The sequence below is a fragment of the Taeniopygia guttata genome, chromosome 3 (assembly GCF_048771995.1).
Source record: "Taeniopygia guttata chromosome 3, bTaeGut7.mat, whole genome shotgun sequence".
NCBI lineage: Eukaryota > Metazoa > Chordata > Aves > Passeriformes > Estrildidae > Taeniopygia > Taeniopygia guttata.
In genome coordinates, this window is record NC_133027.1 from 99272385 (window position 1) to 99279593 (window position 7209).

General features: G+C 37.0%; 1 long non-coding RNA gene across 1 annotated transcript in view; it reads right to left on the bottom strand.

The window, feature by feature from the left end:
- Window positions 1-436: 436 nt before the first annotated feature.
- Window positions 437-7209, bottom strand: part of LOC140683797 (uncharacterized) — a 28273-nt gene continuing 21500 nt past the window's right edge. Inside the window, exon 2 of the long non-coding RNA XR_012055303.1 lies at window positions 437-5282. This is a non-coding gene — a long non-coding RNA (uncharacterized lncRNA). The remainder of the gene's footprint in view (window positions 5283-7209) is intronic.

Consider the following 7209-nt stretch of genomic DNA (forward strand, 5'->3'; position numbering starts at 1 on the left):
CTATCTATCAATCTAGACGTAATATACTCCCACAGGAAACAATCTTTATATATATGAATATATGTATATGTCCCAGGTTTGATTGTGGGTGATTAAAGCTTTGTACCAGGAATATTCATCTCTCTCAGGGAGACCAGGCAATACATGGAGATGTCTGTACAAACACACACACACACACACACACACACACACACACACCTACTTTCTTCCTCCTTTAAAAGCCCTTTTGTCACATGGAAAATAATCTTTACCACACACCACCGGTGTGTCTTTATGGCCTATCCTCAGAATTTCAAACTGCAGCAATTTCACTGGGAATTAATGGGCGGAATGATATGATACATTGAACAAATACATCTGTTCTTACTCCTGCAGCTGAAAGCTAACATTTGTGCAAATGAATGTTCCAGCACTACAGCCAAAAAGTGTTTCCAGCCTCAGTAGTTCCTCCACTTTAATTTGTCCAACAACATAATCTACAGCCTGAGCTGCCATTTACAGAAATTCATTTGGAACTGCCATCATCTTTCAAACATTTAATATAATTCATAAAATGTAGCAACTGCTTAACAAGGAAAAATATACATATTCTAAATGTATGGGTGATCTTTAGACAAATCTCAGCATCACTTCATAATTATATACTACAAGTTTTAATTAACTAAAGCTCTGAAAATCATAATGCCTTATTAAAATGCAATTAATCCTTTGATTAAAAAACAAAAAGCACAAGTATTTACAACAAAAACACAAGTAGAATAATTACAAATATCATGTACCCATTTCTTTTATTTGGGTGTCACTTATGATGTCTCACGTTCCCTTCATTAATTCAAATACACACATTATCTCAAATCCACAGCAGACTGAGTGACAGTGGCCACCAAACACACAGCACTATATCCTATTGATTTCTGCAAATCCTGAACAATGCCATTTGCATGCTTGTTTCTGTAATAATAAAGATATGCCATTCAGAATTAAAGCACCGGCCAGACTAGTGGCAACTAATTGTGTTGTGTGTAATGAGTGCAATTTCAATTTGATATAACCCTCAGCTTTTCTTACAGCATTCGCTAAGTACTTTCAAGTCTTTGTGGGGAAATAATTGATTTTTTTGTGCTGTGGGCACAAGAAAATTATTATGATCTTTTGAATAATGCCAAAGAAAGGACCATGAATGATTTAAATTGGTATATGAAGAAGGCTTCACTGTGGATTGCAGTTTGACTGACATCCTACTAATGTAGTATCTAGATTAGCAATTTTTAAGGAGGCAGCTAATATAAAACTGGTAAAAGGGAAAACATTGCTAACAGGGATTTTGTATTTGTTATTCAGGGAGGAATAACAATATGGGGATTTACGGCATGTCAGACAAACACTATACTATTACATAATTGCCCTCACTCTTTTCTTTTATGGCACATGTATTGAAGGGTATGTTTCAACTGATAAATTACACATTTAAAATATGTAGATACAATGGTACAGTACTAGGTTATCACAGCAGCTAAAGTCCATTGGATATGTTGGTCTGTAACCACCACGTACAAAACCTTTTGTTTTGCATGATTGTGACAGAAAGGTTAGCAATCTTCCAATAATTACTCTTCTGAAGAATTGAGATAATTGCTTTTCCTTTCAAAGGAAGGAAATCTTTTTCCTAAAATGCTGCCCACACCAGAGCACCAACCTGCCCATTTTATTCCCTGCCCTGTAAGTTTTATTTAAGAATGAAAAGTCAGAAACAGGTCTCAGCCATCTAAAGCAGCACCCCAAGACAAAATCACTCAAATCACCTCCTGCACATAACTAATTGTAGATTGTTTCAATCTGAAATCAAACTCCCTCTCTCCTTTCTCTTTCTTTTCAACAGATGAATACATTTTATGTAGCAAAAGTGGTGAGTGAATAAATAAGGACATTATCCACATTCCACCTTAAAATGCATACCTTCCAAATCTTATTCTTCAGAGGAGGGAATGTTGTTAATTTAGTTGGTCATAACTAAATAGTTTCTAATCTGGAGCAGGAGTCTGCTGAGAATATTGGACAGTTTAAAGGTTAATCACCATCGCCTGGTTACACAAGTGAGGCAGAACTAATTCCTCCAAAGGCAAATGGCTTGCAGTTTTATCAGCAGTGCAGATTAGAAGTGTTAATATACAGAATAGAATGGATGCTCAAGGGCCAGTTTTCCCTTATCGGCAAACTTTGCAACAGAACTCAGCTACTGCACAACCTCTGCACTTTCTATAATAAGGCCCCTCATTTTGCCTCTCGAGCAGAACTATCAAACAATCCTCCCCAAACCACTGCCACCAAAATCAGGGTATTACAGACCACAGCTAATTGGAAGATCACTATAATGAAGTAAAAGATAAAATACTTTGGCTGCTGGCCTAAAATGTGGATCAGCACAACATAGGAAGCTATCTGGCTATGTCACATTCTAAGAGATTTACATAAACAATAAACTCAAACCAACAGCCCCCAAAAATACATCTTTGTTTACAGTAAATGCAACCTAAAGCACTGGTTATAAAAACTGTGGGGATTTACATATTCAGCATCATTGTTAACAGAGCAGACTCTACCAGATATATGTAACTTTATGTATGCAGTGCAAGAAGATAAAAGAAGGTAGGATATGTAAGTACACATGATGTAAAACATTTACATATTTATGTTGCTCGATGTGCACTGGAATACATTTGTTACTGCAGCACATCACAGCATAGAGACTCTTGCTTGACTTTTCCAGGGCTGTTCTATGCTGCGGGTGTTTTTCTTCAGAAACAAAAAAAGGAAAGGGGAAGATCCATAAGTGTCACCTGCTATTTCACAAATATAATATGCTGATGGAAAACCCCACCTAAAAAGACAAGAAAAAGAAAAGGCACTTTGTATATATGCATCATGGAGAAAAACAGGCAATTCTGCTCAACAAATAAGAACAGTCAGTTCAGAGAAAAGTGATATGAAATAGGACAGTAATCATCTTTGCATAAGAAACCTGGGGATAATGAGCATACATTTTACAAACACTGAGGCTGAGCCTGCTCCTTCTGAATGAGTGGGGATTTCTGCTACTGACAGAAGTGGGCTCTGGACAAGCTCTGTAAGTTCTCTTGGAGCTCTGTTAAAACTATGCAGGCTCTCCTCTCTGCACATCTCCTAGGTCACCAACACATCAAACCTTTGCCCCATTCATGCTGTTTCTTCACTGTATATGGGCTCCAGATGAGAAAAATATTTCATTTCAGGACACCAATATTTAAGTCCCATTCATAACTAAGTTCAATTCAGGAGGGGGAAGCAGAACTTCAAGAACTGAATTCCTTTTCCTAAAATAAAGGACTGCTATTTTAAAGGTGAGACATGTAGCACTTTAACCAAACATAGAAGATCTGATTCCTTCTAAGACTGCCACTGAGGAAGAACTATTTCTCATAAAGAAACAAGTTTTTCTTAGCTGTGAGCCTCCAGAGGATATGTAACACTGTCATACCTTGCTCAGAGAAACAGCAAAAGGAACACACAAAAGATGTAAACAATATACAATTTAGCCTTAAATATTACCTACTACAATAAATATGTTTGAAACTGGAATTGGGTAACTACAAAACCTTGCTAGCTAGCAACAGAAAACATCACCTCTCACATATATTTTGATGTTCCTTAAGAATGATTTAATTAGATACATGAAAGTATAACCCTAAGCACATTAGGTGTAATACAAGTAGAATGGAGAAATTGCCTTTTGAGAAGGATTTGCGCTTGGGCAGAGTGTGCCTACCCCTTAATATTTCAGAATATAAAACCACACATATCTATATTCAGTTAGTCATCGATAATTGTTACCAGAGCAAAGATACTCTCAAATTCTCACAGATGGAAACAAACCAATGCCTTGCTGTCATCCTATCCTATTGGCATCTCCCCTTGGGTAAACTTGAGTTCTGCAGTGTCACCTGAGAGCCTGCAGTTCTGCAGAGACTATAAGATGCATATCTCCACAAGCTAAGGAGCTATCCATCAGCTCCAAGGCTGATCCCTCAAAGCACATCAGTTTACCTTCACTGACACAGAATCAAAAAAACTGGAGATGGTTTCAATAGCAAGGATCATAATTATTTAATGCAAAAAAACAGACTAAAAATATTTTTCAAGTAGTGGAGTGTAGATATTATTGGCTGTTAATGGAACATATCATCATAAATAAAACACAGTGTAAGTTTGGCTCTGGTCTCATGGTGCAACTGCATGTAGGTGCATTGCAGAGATCTAATCTTGAGGTGAAATTGAATACAGCTTCATCACAGAGTAGATTAGATTAAAACATTCATAGCTACTGCCATGGGCATAGACAGAAACCATCAAGGACTCTAAAGTATTTCCAGACTGAGAGAGATGATACTAAAAGCTTGAAAATTTTTATTAAAAGTGAACACTAAAGACTAGTTCTGACAATCCCCTTCCCTCATGTGGGTCTCACCCTACCAGATGATTTTACCAGCTACAGGGGGGGTAAAGCACTGTCTTAGCAGTAGGTTCAAAATTTCTCCAATAGGTTCAACACTTTGTAAAGGTAACAAAGACATTTATCATCACTCCAAGAAATCACTCTACTGCTCTCAAAAATTAAGATTATAGACTTTACCCTGACTGAAACAATCTTTTTAAAACTTCTCATTGGAAAAACAGCCAGTAGTATAATATGATTATGCCAGTGAGAACTCATAAGTTTTCAAGATCCAGGGGCAACCTGTTGATCAAAGACATCCTTTGAGGGATGCACCAAGCCTACTAATAGGTGACCAAACATCTCCCACCCTACAAAATACACAGATACACTCAGAGAAAAAAAAAACAACCCACAACACATTAGGAAAAATATGCAGATGTCTGAGAAGCAAACAATGAAATCAACACAAATTGATAAATTAAGGACTTTGGACTCTTATGGACTATTTAAAATAATCCTTTATTTTCCCGTCTAGCCAAGATGAGGAATAAAATTAAAGGCAACACAGAATAAAAGCAGAGGTAACAGAGGAAGGCATCTATTGACCACAGGCACCAGTATCTTCTTTCTGCTCATCTGTGTTTGTGGACAACATTGTGCACTTGTACATAGTGTTGCTGTTCATCAAGCACTAACATAGCTCTGGAGGGATTAATCATATCTTGGCAGGAGGCTTTCCAAAATGACCCATTAGAGATTTCTGCCTTCAACATTTCCAACTACAGGATTCTTGGAGGCCAGTGATTTGAACCTAGTGATTCAGAACAGCAGGAGATACAGTAGGTTTCAGTAGGCACAGAAAATATTCACTCTCTCTAGCCACAGTTTTTATACAACTCTATCATAAGAATATTCAAGCGCCTTTGTTGTTTGCAAGCAACAAGAGACAAGAAGGTTTGTTGTGTATATATCTTTGCATTTGGCTAATTTTGCACATCCAGCAAACATGTGGAAATGTAAATGAGTGGCGTGATCTCAGAAAGTTAATCTATACTATCATTAACAATGGATAAATTTCATTTGAAAAAAATGGAAGAGAAAATGTTTGAAAAGTTGAGGAAGACAGAGAAAATAATCTCTTGTAGTCTGGTGTGAGAGCAGTCTAACTGGAATCTGCCACTGAATGGATATAACATTTCATGTCTGCCTACTCCCGGGCAAGGCTAAAAAATGTCCATGGGCTTCTGTCAGTTATTCTCCTCTTATTCAGAACTTCATCGTCAAAGGTAATCACGTATTTCTTTGCCTCTAGCACCCTGCCTGAACAGTTTAAGTATCTCTTCATTGAGCCCACAGGCTACTCTTTTATCAAGAGTTTATTAGTGTTCTACCCTGCCAGACCCACTTTTTTTTTTTTTTTTTTTTTTTTTTTTTTTTGTCTCAGATCACAATACCTGAATAGATATTTTAAAGAAGACATGACAATATTTTGGACGCATTCCCACTTTTTCTCATCATATAACTGTAAATCACCAGATATGTTCTAGAAAGATTGTATTAATGAAGATACAGAAATAGCATTATCCCTAATGATATTAATCCCTTTTTGTCACAATATCGAGATGCCCTGTTCCCCTTTGGCATCAGCTGTAAGTTTATGTAGCCTCGAGGGGAGACTGGGCAAGACCACAGAGCAGAAATGTATACAGGGTTTTTAAATACTTCGGAACTACATCAATTTCACGAAATTCTTCAGCTATGTGTAGCTGAAAGCTGGGAGAATACTTTGGGGGAGGCATCAGGTATGCAAGGCTGGCTCTCTACTCTTCCCTGCATACCCACTTATGGCTATTGTTGGAGCCAGGATATTGGGCTACACTGACCTTTGTTCTGAACCAGTATGCCTCTTATGTTCTTATTATGTTCTTATGTTAAGCAGGAAAAGAATTTAGCCTCTGGATAACACCCGGTTGTGCTTGAATTCAGCAGCAAAATTCCTTTTCATTGTTTCAGCTTTGAAAAATTAATTATCAAAAAAAGAACTGTGCACACCAGTATACGATGTTGTGTTGGTACCAGCCATATGAGATTTTTTTTTTTTTAATATAATTAAGAACCTCACAGGATTTTTTAACATCTACATGGATAGGGATTTTTTTGCACCCTGAAAAACATGCAAGCCAACCCCTGGTGGAAAACTCACCATTATGAAGGTATTTAAAATAAGTGCCTGCACCATCCACCTAAGAAAGATTTTCATAGCAAGAATTTCTGAGTGTGAAGTCTCAAGAGATTTTAGGCAGAATAGTTAAGTTCATGGCCTTGCAATCTTTTCCAGAATATGTATGTTTTTTAGCTCTTTAGATCCAGATGCTGGGCTCATGCGGACATTGACAATTTAGTTGCAGCTCATAGAGTGGTATTGCTGGTTTATAACATTTTTCAAGTTATGTCATTTTATAATGACATGATTTGAACTCTGTTCAGATGGAGCTTCAGCCTCCTACACTGAAAATTTTTGGAGATACAAAATGACTTTTGGAAATATTTTGAATCTCTTACTGATTATCAAGTTGGATTCTCTCACTGTCTACAACAGATACTGTTCCACAGATTCTACCTGGAAAGGTAAGAATTTAGCCATTTCTGGAAGTCAAGATCTACATAAGCACTGTGAATAAATACTTGGCTATGTTGAAGAAAATAACAACTTGTATAAAGGATTGGGATGCATTACA